General features: G+C 38.1%; 1 protein-coding gene across 11 annotated transcripts in view; it reads left to right on the top strand.

The window, feature by feature from the left end:
* Positions 1–14,835, top strand: part of RGS7 (regulator of G protein signaling 7) — a 247,172-nt gene that overhangs the window by 139,737 nt on the left and 92,600 nt on the right. The gene's annotated exons all lie outside the window — the stretch shown is intronic.

Genomic DNA, 14,835 nt, shown 5'->3' with positions numbered 1-14,835 from the left:
GATCTGAGCCAGAAACAAAACTCTGACTGCCTTTTCCAGAGGAGAATATGGAGCGAGTGTGTGGTGTGGAACATCTGCTTTGCATTCACCATCACCCCAGGCATGGAATGTCTGCTTAGATTGTAGCAGTATGATTCAATACTGATATTCTCATTCCTTAGAATTTCTGCTTTTCTTTTTGCTTCTTTTGCATCCCAGTTGTGACTGCTAAACTTGTAAAAGCTGAGATAAATCACACTATGTTTATACAAGTAAAGACTTCACGTTATGGAACTGTCTGCCCTCTGCTTACTTACTGCAGCTAAAAACAACAAACATCAAAAAGATACTTGCTGCTTTCAATTTCCTATGTAAAGTCAAATTAAATGCCTCAGACTCTACAACATTCATCTATTAGTGTATGAATTCAGTGGAGGGATAGCATAGCATTTCCCAATCCAGGGTTCCTTGCAGTGGTGTTGATAAGGATATTGTGAGGGGAGAAAATCTGTTCGACACTCAAATACACTAGTGAAATGAAAGATTTAACAAAGTGGAACTAGGCAATTTACTGCGTTACTGTAGGCTTTAACATGCTGGTGTTCGCCGTGCATCACCAAAGTTGGTTCCAAAAGCAACCTTCTCCTAGAACACCTCACAAGATCAGTGGTGTAAGGAATACACTTTATGCGCTATTGTCTTTGTATTTATAGGGGAGCAAAGAGCAATTGAGGAAAAAGTAAACTGCATTATTTTATTTTTCTTTTCAGAAAGAGCTGAAAAATATTAGCAGCCTCAGGAGACAACTTAGTAAGTGCAGATTCTGAGGAGAAAAGCTTTAGTTTTAGGTCATCTATTTTGATATTGCTCCCACATGAAGTGCTCTAATTCTTCAAACTATTAACTTCCATCAAGAGTGGAAGTTAATAGTTTGAAGCCTTTTTTGTGGCTTTCCTACATCACTCATTCTGGTTAAATTTTCACTAGTAATCTAATGTTGGTAAGGAATTGTGAGAGAATAAGGCTAAACAACAACTAGGTGAGGATTCAATGAACCGTTGTGACTCTATAGAGTGGGTGTTATTCTAGGCGTTTGAGATGATAACAGGTCACTGTGAAGCAAGGAGAGATTGGGTACATTCAGCTGAAAGTTTACAGTCTTGGTTAAATGACATTAGTTATGATCAGCCATACAGATTTCTATATTCTTGGATATATATTTATGAATACACAATTCTAAACAATGAGTCACTTTTCATTAGAAGGAAGCCCTTTCAATGCATACTTCTCAATTCATTGAGAAGGAATTCCTATAGAGGATAATTTCTAATAAGGTTTTGATAGATGATGATGCAAGCTGTCATCTGTTTAATGATTAAGAGAATTGTAGGTGATCTCTGAGTGAAAAGTGAAAAGTAGAAACGTTGGGCCAACTTGCATTAGTGGGATGGAACAGATGACCTGTGATTCTTGGCTGTTGACATACTGCCAACCCTGGGTCTTGGAGTTAGATATACCTTTTAGTGACAGATAATGAAGGTTCAGTGTGGAAGATTTAATAGATAACAGAGAGAAACAAATGAAGAGCTAGGCCATCAGGAAGTACTGGGAACGCTAACTCAGAGTGATGAAAAGATCTCACCAAAGGTTTCCCCTCACTTCCCAACCTTCTCCTGGTGAACTTGTCTCTCAATACCCTGTTCAAGTATCGCTTCTAAAATCCTGTCTCCTACCCTCCTATTCCTTAACTGATTGCATTGTCTTCTTGTATGCTCTGATAGCATCCTGTTTATGTCTCTATCTTAGCACTTATTAAAAATGGATTAAGACTTTTAGAGGCCCTTTGTGCTGGGAGGACAAAGCTATTATGTAACCCTACAATGTAATAAAAATGAAAATAATATTAAATAATAATATGAGGTTAATGAAGTCAACAAAGCTCTGAATTTGTCCATTGGTGCTCTTGTTCTGTCTCTTTGTATCAACTAAATCTAAATTTTCTAAATTTTTTTCTCAAAATTCTTCATGCTTCACTAATGCTAGTATCCTAGATACGATTTTAGTCTTCTGTTGGATGACTTTTTTCACTTAAATTACTCATTTGTGCATTTATTTTCACCAATATACCATGAGCTCTTAAAGGGAAAGAAAATGTGATTCATTTATGATTATATTAGAGTTTGTCCATAAGTATTTGTTGAACTGGACTTAACTGAACCTTGGTATACGATAGAGAATTTGGTTGCACTAAGTCCAGGATATCAATCGATAGGCATTAGTGAAACTTCTCAGTCTCTAGCTTTGGGGCACAGCCCAGAAGGAAGCTGGGGGTGGAGGGTAGGGTAGGGGGGAAAGAAAAGGAGCCACTCCCTTTCCTAAAGAGACAGGAGAGTGAGGCAGTAAGATCTGAATGTGAGATCCAACATTAGAGCTAGAGAAGCCCAAGTGTTATTTAACTTAGTGAGCCTAAAGTCTTAGATCACTATTTCTTAAATCCACACCACTTCCCACCCCCAGCATAGGTTACGAACTGGTTCTAGAAACCATGATGGCTGATTGACTGATCGAAGAATCTCCTCATTCATATTTTTTCATTTGTTCAACAGTAGGCTACTATATGTCAAGGTAGGTGTTAAGGATACCAAGGTTAACATTAACATACCTCATCTAAAGCATAACAGAGTTTACAGACTAGTAGGAAATATATCATCACATGAATAACCTAGCTTGTCCAAAGTGGTGTTTACAACAGTCTCTCATTGTAGATGCACTGGCATTTTTCTGACGGGTTGGTACATATGCTATTAACAATTGTTAGATATTTTGAATATCACCCTTATTTTACAGTGAGTAGCTACGATATAATTAGAATACAGATTTCCATTTGTAAGTTACTTTGTGTAGAGAATGAAGGAGAAGGGTCAAGACTAGGGACAGAAAAGTGAGTAAAAAGTCATTGTAGGGACCCAGGAAAGGGAAGCGGGTGCTGGCAGCCTAGATTTTGAAAGTTCCAGTAGAGATGGAGAGAAACAGATGGATTTGAAAATTATTTAGGTGATAGAGTTAACAGAGCTTGGTAACTGATTGAATGTGGGAAAGGAGGAAATAGGAGAATTTTAAAATAATGTCCAGATTTCTGGCTTAGATCATTGAGTGAATATGGGTCAGTCACTGAGTATATAAAAGAACCTTAAAAGGAGGAACAAGTTTGTACAGGGAAGATCTGTTCAGTTTGGGACATGTTGAAGTTAAGATACAAAGTTCAAGATGTATGAGACTTATCTTAAACTCTCTGTCCAGTAGGACCAGTCAGATATACAGTCCAGTCAGGAGAAGATACACATCTATCAAGGCTGCACCTTGAGTGATGCTTCAGTGGGAGGGGCTGCTGGGCTTGCTGGATCTTGACACCGCCTTTGTATAGCCAGATACACAGTTTGTGCATCACTCAATTCAGAAACAAAAATTTATTTCTAACACTGTTACCTAATTAAGCCCTCTGGGAGACATGATGACAACATAATATGAAGCAGTTGTGAAGCCACCTCTGGGATGTAGATCCCCGATCAGCTCCAAATGTTAGCTATCCATCCCTGGAGTATGGATTCCTTATTTGGATACTTCAAATGCTAACTAACCCACTCCGCACTCCACAGATACATCACACTATTCATAATGAAGTATTTTTAAAGTGAATTATTACTTTTGACCATTATATCAAGTCTGAAGCTCATGGGAAAGATAGAGGTTAGATGTATAGATTTAAAAGTCACTAGCATGTAGGTGGTAGAGCAAAGCCAAGGGAGCAAATGCAACGTTCAGAGAATAGTGATGAGAAGGGTCTGGGACAGCCTTGAGAGATACCAGCATAGATACAGTATGGCTGGGCAATTAGATCCTGAGAGGTGGGAGAGAAGCCAGGATAATGCTGTGTCACTTAATTCAAAGGAGGTGAGGGAGTAGCACCAGTATCAGATGTTCTCAGGAGATGCAGTAAATTAGGATGGGCAATGTCTTCTGAAGTTTTTGTTGACTTGAGCAAGAGCAGTTTCAGTGGCACGAATTGGGTGAAAACCAGACTGCAGTAGAGTGAGGAGTAAGTCAGATGTAAATTCATGCAGACACAGCTGACTTCTTCAAGAAGAGCTTTTAGTCATAGACTAGTTAATCATAGACTCTAGAAAGGACCTTAGGTTTTATCTCATTTCTCTAACAACTGTTCCATGGTGACTCCTGCCCATTTTTAAATCAAATATTGAACACCTACTACCTGCAAGACACTAAGCTGTCTTAGATTATGCAAAGATGGATATTGCCTCTACACTTACATAGTTTACAATCTGCTGAAAGAATAAAATAAGTACACAGATAAACTAACACAAGATCCAAGGATTGAAAACTTGTAAATTTAACTCTTAGAGCAGGACAAGAACATAGAACCTATAGTAAGATAGGTGATAAGATTGTGAATTTTGGAGTTGGACTGCATAAATTCAGACCATCTCCACCATTTAACTCTTTTTTCTTGTCTCTGCATCCTTCTCCTCATATGTAAAATAGAAGAAATATTATAACTACTTTATAAGGTTTTTGTGAAAATTAACTGATGATTAATTTAAAGTAAGGCTTTAAAGTAACATAACAAGTCCCAATAAATAGTGGGGATTTTTACCTAAACTGGCTCTCTTATTGTACAACTGAAAATACCTGAAGCTCAAGGAATTTAAATGACATATCCAAGTATGTCAATTAATTAAAGTTAGAGCCGGAACCAGGACATCAAATAACTGACTTCTCATCCATTTTTCCATATTTTCAATGAACCATGTTGCATCTACTTCCAGTGTAAATTCTGAGAAAACAGTACTTATCCAGTACATATTATACAAAATTATCAACTTGGGTATATCTCCACAATTAGTTAAAAAATTACTTAGTGTCTAAAGTAATGTTAGCTAAATCAATCATGCCAGAGAAAGTTCACTGTCTTGAAAGTACATGACTGTGAATAGATTAAAGAGTTACTTTGATCATAGCAATGGTGTGCGTGCTGGCCTGGGCTAGGAAATCAGTGGGGTGGAAGAGAAAGAAAGGACTCTCCTTCTTCTGAGAGATAGTACACATGGAAACGAATAGCAGATAAATGGATAAATGTTGTCTGTCCGTCCTAATTTTAAATAAATGGCTTTAAGTATGCATTTGCACAATTTTAATAATGATTGCCTTGAGAGAAATCTCAACCTATTAAATGACTATTTAATAATAACTATTTATCCTGTACACATAGAGAAAGGAGAAGCCAGACCCCATAATTAACAGTTTAATATGCTGAAATGAATATTAAATGGCTCTTGGACTCAATACAAAGATAAGGGAGGAGTTTTGAGTATTAATCCACTGCCTCATCTTTTCTAAATGGAGCTCTGAGAAGCCCAGGAGAGACCACAGATCTCCCCACCTGCACCTCCACAGACAATTGTCTTCTAGTTCGTTTACTCATTCAGCAAGTATGTATTGAGCACGTATTGAGTATGTATAATAAACAGTAGTTTTTGCACTGTTAAAGTGGTAAGTCAGACAGATATGATGCCTGAACTCAGGGAGGTTTACATTTTTAAAAAGAGATGCAGAAAATAAAGACACACAAATAAGTAAGTGGGTGAGAGGAGACGGCTGCAGTGCTAAGAGGGAGGTTAAACGGGGTGATGGGACAGCCACAGGTGCCAGCGTAGGAAGGAAGTTACCGCTTTAGAGAGGATGCCTGTTAGGAGGTGACACTGAATTGAGATCAATAATAAGAAAGAATCAGCCACCTAAAAATCTAAAGATGAATCATTCCAAACACCTATAATAGTATGTGCAAAGATCCTGAGGCAGGGATGAGCTTGCCTGATTGAATGCTGGAATGGTCAGTAAGGCTGCAGCCCAGTAAACAAGGTAGAGTGTGGTGTGAGAAAAGACTGGCGAGATGGGCATGAGCCCAGTCACGTAGGTCAGGGGATTGCAAATGTTTTTAATAATGTAACTCATATTAAGATAGTATGTTTTGCATTGCAAACAAATACACACACAACCTATATATATATAAAACTGAAAAACAAAATAAAACAAAACAAAACTTACCCCTACTACATATAATGCACCATCGTATTTTTTATTCCACTCTTATTTTTTTTAATGTAAGTCTTAATCTGCCAAATTGATATGATTAATGCTTCATGATTTACTAGTGTGGGGTCTTGTAGAGCACAGTAAGAAAGTTTGGATTTTATTTCATTAATAATTGAAAAACACTGGAGTGTTTTAAGTAGAATACTGATTTAAGATTTAAAAAGATATCTCTATTTGTTGGACCGTAGACATGCAAAAGTGGAGACCAGTTAAACAAAAGAGAATGATGGCTTGGACAAAGGTAGGGATGGTGAAGAGGGTGAGAGTGATTGGGTGAATTTGATATGGGTGCTAATGAGTCTGCTGATTATTAGAAATGGGCAATAAAGAATAGAAAGAATCAAGGATGATTCAGAGATTTTGGTCCAAGCAACTGGCTGGATGTTGGCATCCTTAATGAATCTGTGGGACGTTGGTGAAGTAGCAGGTCAGAGAGTGGAATTTAAAAGTTCTGTTTTAAACACATTATACATTTGGACTGCCTATTAGATGTGGAAGTGGAGCTGTCAGATAGATGGTTGGATCTTCAAGTCAGGTGTTCAGAGAGAAGGCTGGTGTTGGAGACGGTAATTGGGACTCAGTGGTATGTGCTTCATGGAATTGGATGTTTCATCTAAGGATGGAGGTGAGAAGATGGATGAAGACTGAATCCAGGGAAACCCCAGCATTTAAAGGAGGAAGCTGCCCAGGAGTTTGTCAGCTTCGTGCATTTCAGACAAAGTTATTCCTTAGTGTTGCTCTCACTGATTGTTCTATTGTGCACTGTCCTCGCTTTGCTGGACTACATCATCAAATCACAGTTTAGAACTTAGTTGCATTTGATATGGTTCTGGGACTACTTATTAATCTTCAGTTTTATATGTTTTCTTCCTAACTTTATTGTAAGTCTAGTAAGATCAAGGATTCTCTTCTACCTCTTTTATGTCTGTCAAATCCATTAATTCCATACATGTTAATTAAGCGTGACAACCACAGGTCATAGAACATTTCTGAGCACAGAGGAGTAGACGCTTGTTGTATCAGAAAATTCATGATGACAGCAGTGAGCGTCGAGCACCTTATTGTTAGGTAGAATCCTCGAACGTAGAATTATTTAAATGCTCTCGTGGTCAATCTAGAAATAATAGGTGACCAAAGAGTACATTGTAATATAATTGGAATTTTCTGTGTTCTTTGTTGACAAATAGTGATGGAAATTTTGTTTTTAAATTCCCCGAATTGACTATAACGTTCCTATTCCCCAAGGGAAGCCCTAGGAGAGGTCTCCAACTTTTTGGATCAGCGTGGAGAATATTCACTAAAGTAAATCAAGCAGAGGTGTACAAGGTCACAGTGGAGTGTGTCCTGCAGGTTACTGAGCAGGGGTCTGTCTGTTCTATACTGTGTGCATAGTGTGTTTTTTTTTTTTTGATAGAACACTGATTTCTGAAAATAAGTAGAAAGCGGCTGTACAGCTGAGCTTAAACATAGCCTAATTATGTCATCAGACTACCAGAACGAGATAATTTTTTCACCCTAATTTTCACCATCTTCTGCTTGATTTGAAAGACACCTACATATGTTTGACTAAACTCCAGGTGTTTCCAAAACATATGCTGTTTCTCCCTAAAGGCATATTAATTGGGAAGAGAAATCCATTATCATCAAGCATAACACTGAAAATACCTCTTGAAAAATACTTGTACTGTCAGGAATAAAATGAAGATTGGTGCCATACTGTAAGGCAGTTCACCTGAACTCAGTGAAAACTGGGGCTAGGCAGACTTTCCACCCAAAAAGAGTATCCTCTCCTTCTTGGTCTACACGTGGTAAATGCCTTTTTTTCTTCTCTCCCACTCAAGTGTAGCTGATTGGTCAGTACCAGCCTTTTTAGCAGAGGTGCCCACATTCCCTAATGAATAATAATAATTTTAAAATCCTGTTTTTTGAGGACTTGCAGCTTTCTTTGGACATGAATTAGCTAGATTAATTCCAAAACCTCTTCTGCAAAGAATTTCCAAGTTTCTGGTAATAGACCATAAAAAGAGATTCAACATATGAATATAAGCATATTTCTTAGGTTTACAGTATTTTCCCCAATGCTTCAAAGTCAAATGGTACTTCCCAGACTCTACATTAAAGATATCTTTTGAAATTTCTTTTTTTCCCCTATACTTTCCATTAATGTCAAATTTGTACAAATGTTAGTGAATGTTGGCTGGGGATATTTTTATTACCTCAACATGAAAAGGCGTCATTTTAGTCAAGATGAATTTGGATCTTGCTAATAACATTTAGTCTTTCTATCCATTATCAAAACAAAAATCTAAATATATTATAGGAGGCATAAATACAGACATACCTAAAAACCCAAAAAGAATTGTCTGGGAAGATACTTTCACAAACTTTGATGGGGTTTTTTTGTTCTGAATGGTGGACTTTAGGGGATTTTTGCTTCTTCATAATCCCTTTTTATATTACCTGAATTTTCTACAGCAAGTGTGAACTATCTTTGTTAAACAAACGAAATGCATAGATTTTAGTTAAAAGGTGACATATACTTACAGGCCTCCCATACATATGACGGGATTCACTTGGAAGAAACTACAGCATCATTCTTTTCTTCCTGAGAGTTTTCTGTCTCTGAATCATGATGGAGATTCATGTCTTTGTAGTTAACTTGAGACTAGCAGGTGTTCCACTGCAGCACCTCAGTTGCTGTGGTTGATGGAAGATGTCTTGGCCTCTTTCGTGTTACTAAGTCATCCCACAGACATTTACAGACCGCCCACCACGCCCTGGTACTTGATAGGTTCTTGAGATACAACAAATAAAAGAGGCTTTCTTTTCAATCCTCAAGCAGTTTGAAATCTAGCAAGATGTTAGCACCCGAACAACATCATCTCTCCTTCACCAAAGGTTGGTTAGTTCAGGGCCAGGGTCCTGAGCTTTGAGCCCTGAGTCTGAGTGCTCAGAGCCTCTGAATCCTAAGTGCAGTAAGTAACTTGAACCTCAAGTCCCTCCTTGCCCTGCCTGTGACAATTTGGAGTCTGATGCCTGGTGGCTTCATTTCTGCAGATGACATCTGAAGGATTAGAGAAAGTGGGAGTTTGGGGATCAAAGGAAGGGGGCACCTTTGCCACTAAACAAGGAGAAATTTGATTACAGAAGGTGTAACACTTAGGCCTTCATCTAAAGAAAGGGGGCAGGGCTGCATTTCTTGGGTCAGTCCTATGTTATATATTCATAGGACAGAGTGACTGCCTATCTGCCTGGGAACATAGAGTCAGATAGGCATTTTCTGGTATTTTTTTCAGTTCTCAGTGTATCAAGTTAATAATGTAGAAAATGAAGTGATGAGAAACTAGAAAGTTATACCAAACTCTGCAATCTGAAATAATTCATATTAATTTGACTTTGGTGAAAAACCATTATAGTAAAACTTAGTTTTTAGTAGTGTTTTATAGATGAGAAGAATTCATAAAACCAAAATATTAAAATGATAACAGTAATAAGCCCCTTATAAACATTTCAAAATATCTGTATTTCCTAAGTATGTTTTTCTTCCAGTTCACTTTCGAAAGGTAATAATCAGAATAAAAGTTTGCCTTTAAAAATATGTTATATTTTTTAAGAGTCGCATGATTTAGAATTTGAATCCCTGAATCTTTGCAGAATCTTATGTCTACTTTTACCTCTGACATGTATTTGAATTATGCGCGCGCACACACACACACACACTCCTACTGGATAAATATGACTTTACTAAGAGAGAATTGCAGAGAATTGTTCCCATGAAGAAGTAATATTTTCTGTTGGTTATTTAGGACCAAGATTTATATCAGCTAGGGCAAGATTTCTGAGAATGAGAGAAACATTTTTTTGAAAGGAAAAATATGAGTTATCTACACACGTAAAGCTGCTTGTAAGAGAACCTTGGAGAAGAAGGACGTTTAGTAGAAAAAGCTGTTCTTTAAAGACCCTGTGCCTGTGCGTGTCAAATATATTTAGAAGCACACTTGTCATATCAATAAAACTCTTTGGAAAGGACCTTAGTCTAGTGGTTTGAGATAAATGATTCCTCTTTATTTTTCTAATGGCTCCATCTCAGCAGGATTTAGTTGGAGATTTCCTAAAGCAAAGACTATAGCAAACACTGAAAGGCCAAGAGTGAACTAGGTAAGATATGGCCACCTTGGGTTAGTCTTTATAGTTTTCCTGCAGGTAAAAGTGGACTTAAGGAGTCAGATGGCTAATTTCTGTCCTTCCTAATATATCAGCATAGTGAAATTTAGGGAAACAGATCAATAGAGTTTTTTTTTTTAAATCTCCTCTATCTGATCCCTGTGCTTGAGTGCTGAAGGTAAATATTCCGTGTGCATACCTGAAGAAATTCTGCATCCCTGTTTTTTTCTATATTTCAATGAACTATCTGGCTTCGAAATTCTAGGAGTGAAGTTAGACACTTCCTTTACATCACCTCACTTGATTTCAGAGCAAGTCCTGAGCTGGACGCTACCTGGTTCTTGTCTTCTGTGACCTAGCATTGATGTTCTAGCTCCCTGCCACCAAACACTGTCCCCCGAAGAAATAATTCCTCTTTTTCTTTTATCTTGCGATTTACAGCCCCTCAAGCACCCACGGTCCACCACATACCCCACAATTCCTCTTCAGAGAGGGTCCCTTCTACCCTGAGTATCTAGTAATATTAAGCACAAGAAGAGCTAGAGGGTTAGAAGGAAATGGGATATCCATCCCTAACCTCCTGCAAGAGTATTGCACCATACTCTCTGAATAATTTTCTTTCAATAGTCTAGGTGTTTATTAACTGGTCTCTCATTGTGCTGGTTTTATTCTTTGCCCCTTGTTCAATCCATTTAACATTAGTTTATCATCTCCTTCTCCATATAGCCTCAGTAAATTCTATCTGAATGAATGAATCAGAACCCCATTTACCACCCATTCCATGACACAGAGTAAGACATCTATAAACAAGTGTATATTATAAAAACTACTTGCTTTCTGTTATGCAGCCAGCATAATTTTATAGCAAGAAGCATAATGTTACTTGATATTTTTTAGGTATTTACTGTTTCCTTTTGGAGAGGAGCTGTGTGACTTTATCATGACTCTTTGTCATCAGTTGGACCTTGTTAGCTTTAAATTACAGATTCACGAGCGATAGCTTTGTAACATCCTGTTTCATTATGTTTTGAAGCCTCTTGCTTTATTCAGTGCTTGATACCTGCAGAGAGATTTTGCTGTCATCCCATGGCTTGTAATATTGGATCGTTATTCTGGCAACAGTAACACAACTTCATTAAAGGTTATATTTCAAATCATACAATGCTTTCAAATCATACAATGGCTTGACATTTCATTTGGGAAAGTCATTTGGAAAAATATAAGCATGTGAATGGGGGTTATTTTTCATACATATGCAGATCAAGCTAAGAGAATAATATTTTGAAAATAATGAGGTTGTAGTCAGAAGTGACATGACAGAATGTCTGAATTTACATCTTCATTTTATTTGTGTCCCATGGTTTCCTCTTTCTATGAAATGTGTAATGATGCATTTATTCTTACCAGCAGACATCAAATATATGCTGAAGTGTCTAGACTAACAGTTCCCAGGACGAGCATCTCAAGATGACTCTTCATGAGAGAACCACGTGGTCAAATAATTGTGGGATATACTATATAGTGTAAATTCTTTTTGGAGCTTCACAATATGCATTAGCATTTTTAAGGTTCTGAAGAGTCCTGCAGTGAGGATATTTTTTAAAATGTTTCTTAACCCAGCACTTCTGAGCATATTTGATAGTAAACTTCCTTCATTTTTTTTTTTTTGGCCAGCAACTTCAATTTCAGTTTAGAATACACTTTGGAAATGTGTGCTGTAAATTAGACATTCCCAAAAGTTTGAGTATTGTGAACAAATAAAATTAAGTAATATATTAGGGGACTGTCGTAGAATTACTAACCTCATTTTGCCAAGTAAAGACATAAAAAGAAAACTGTCATCTGTCATCTCTATAATTTACTAAAAGAAACAGCATTTTATCACCAACAGTTTTTAGAAAGGGCAGTTAAAAATAAGGCAGCTTTTAAACATTAAATATATTTGGCTTTATAAAAATTTCAAAATATCATTTTTATTTTTCTCATCTCATTTTAAAACCAGTGAGAATTTCATCATGAGTGTGTAATACATATCAATTGGTTTTGCCTGTGGAACATTCCTTCCTCTTTTTTTGACATCAGAACCCCGCACTTTTCCATAAGAAGGACTCTTTTCAACGTGGTTTATTTGGGGGTGGTGAGAGGAGACTCACTGTGTTCCCTGGTCAAAGGTGTGGGTGTGACGTAGGCTAGCCCACTGAGCCCCCCTCCCCCGATCACAACCTTGGACTCTCACCTTCCATCTTTGGTACTACGTGGAGAGGATTTTGCAAAGAGGAGAGTGTTTTAAATATCATTTTGGCTGTTATGTGGAGAATGGCTTAGGAAAGAGAGGTGGAAACCAGGAAGCCCATTAAAAGCCCCGTGGTCTATAGTGCAGAGGAGACCTGATAGTGGCTTAGACTAGGGAAGTGACAGAGGACATGAGAGGGAGTCAGGTTTTGAAATTCTCTTGCTGACAGAGCCGATGGGACTTGTTGATGAAGTGGGTGAGGAAACGAATGATCAAGGAGACTCTAGGTTTGGATTTGCACAATTAGATGGGAGCCGTGTACTGAGGGGTGTGTGTATGTGTGTGTGTGTGCATTTTAAAAAATTACGTAAGTTGCATTGAAAACCAGACCGACTTAAATTTACTTCAGTGCTCTGGGGGAGAAAAGAAACCCATATCTATCAATTGGTATCGGATGTACCTGTTATCTCAATGGGCCGTGGCTCATGTAGAAGAACAAGAAACCACCTTCAGACCGCCCAGTCAGTCCAGTTGTGCCATTGCCTGAAGGGAGCAGGAGGTAAACTATACCTAGCTATTCCTTCAAATAAGTCGCCAAACATTAGTAAGAAAGTGGCATCCTAAGAAGACCAACCTTAACGCTCAGCGTAATAGTTCAACCAAAGGCTCTTGGACAAGCATGGAAGCTGTAATGGTGGGATGTGCGTCACTGAAGAAAGCCTTCAGAAGAAAGCTGCAGAGTCATCGTCAGCGGAATGAGGGTGTCTGATATTTGTGCCTCTCCATTTCACATATTGCCACAACCAACCATCTTCTAAAAAGTGAGCACCCCCAAAGAGAAATGAGATAAGATGAGGCTAATGCAGTCTTTTGGGCAGTTTCTGTTTACAGCAGAACTGATGCACACAGGCACCTATGTCTGTACCGTGCACTTGTGTACAGATGCTGTGGATCAGAGAGCTTATAGACAAGCTACCAGTGAGAGTGTGTTCTCCCCTCTAGGGGGAATTATTCAATTTAGCAGCAAATGGATCAGTATGCAAGGAAAACTGATGGCAAATGAGACCCTGGGATGCAAGGTAATTGAATATTCATGGTGTTTATTCTTGTTCAGATATTGTAACAGTCATCTTAAAGGCTTAAAATATTAAATTTCTTAATTTTGACATGTCACTGCACTCGGAATATTCTGCTCAAATGGCAACAATAGGCTTTATAGCAGATGGGTGGAAACTCATTTTCAAAATGTTTGACTCGCCACTGAAATCATCTTAAACCACAATCCCAAGCCCCATGGCAGCCTTTTTTTTTTAATTAAAAAGCTAAATTGAGGGGGTATGTTTAGAATGAATGAATATAATTACATGGATTTTTTTTAAATTTCATAAAAAAGCACTGAAAATAAATATTGGTGTCTGTGCCTAAAGCTAGAAGAAATTAGATGTTGTCTTATTCTACTGGATTGTTACTCTTTTTTCCTTAGTAATTTTGTCAGTCAGAAAATCGTTGGATTTGTGCCACCTGGCACAATATCTTCCTCAAATTTCTGCTTTTTTTTTTTAACTTCAAAAACCTCACCCTACAACCCTACTTAGCCATTTCCAGAAATCTTATCCCCTTGACTTCTGCATCATCAGTCTTATCCTCCATTATCCGGAGGGAGAATCTATTGTTGCAGTTCCTCAGAGCACCTGATTTCTCCTACCTGCCAACATTGGTCAGACCCCGTACCTAGAAGGGCCTTTCTCCCTGTCTCAATGCATCTAATTCCTGATTTCTTTACGATACAGATCAAATCTTGTATCCTTCAAAGTTCCTTATGAAGAACATTGTTGCTGACTCCTTCATGTCTGTTTTGTGTATCTTTACGCGTCATCTCCATTTTCACCTATCCAAAGTGTCTACCCTCCACAGAGCTAATCATGCCTGCCTGCGTTCTCACTGGTCTCCCTCTTCTTTGCCGTCATCTTCCTAGACTCTTAAGCAGCATCTCTTGGCTGAAACACCTTCTTTGGTTGGCTTTTGTGGTGCCACGCTCTCTGGGCTCTCCTCCCTCTCAACCTCACTCTCCATTCCTGCCTCAGAATCTAATACTGAACTGAATCTGATGGCACAGGGCTGTGTACGAGGCCATCTTTTTCTATTTTCCAACTACATCAACTCGAGCTGTATAACAAGTATAACATTACAACGTTAAAGCTTTGGCTAGACACACACCGTAATTGTATTTATTCCTACAAGCTGGGTATGAGTTCCAAACTCTCTCCTAGCAGATGACTTAATGTAGA

Source organism: Vicugna pacos, chromosome 23 (assembly GCF_048564905.1).
Source record: "Vicugna pacos chromosome 23, VicPac4, whole genome shotgun sequence".
Lineage (NCBI taxonomy): Eukaryota > Metazoa > Chordata > Mammalia > Artiodactyla > Camelidae > Vicugna > Vicugna pacos.
This window is presented reverse-complemented; position numbering and strand designations above follow the sequence as displayed.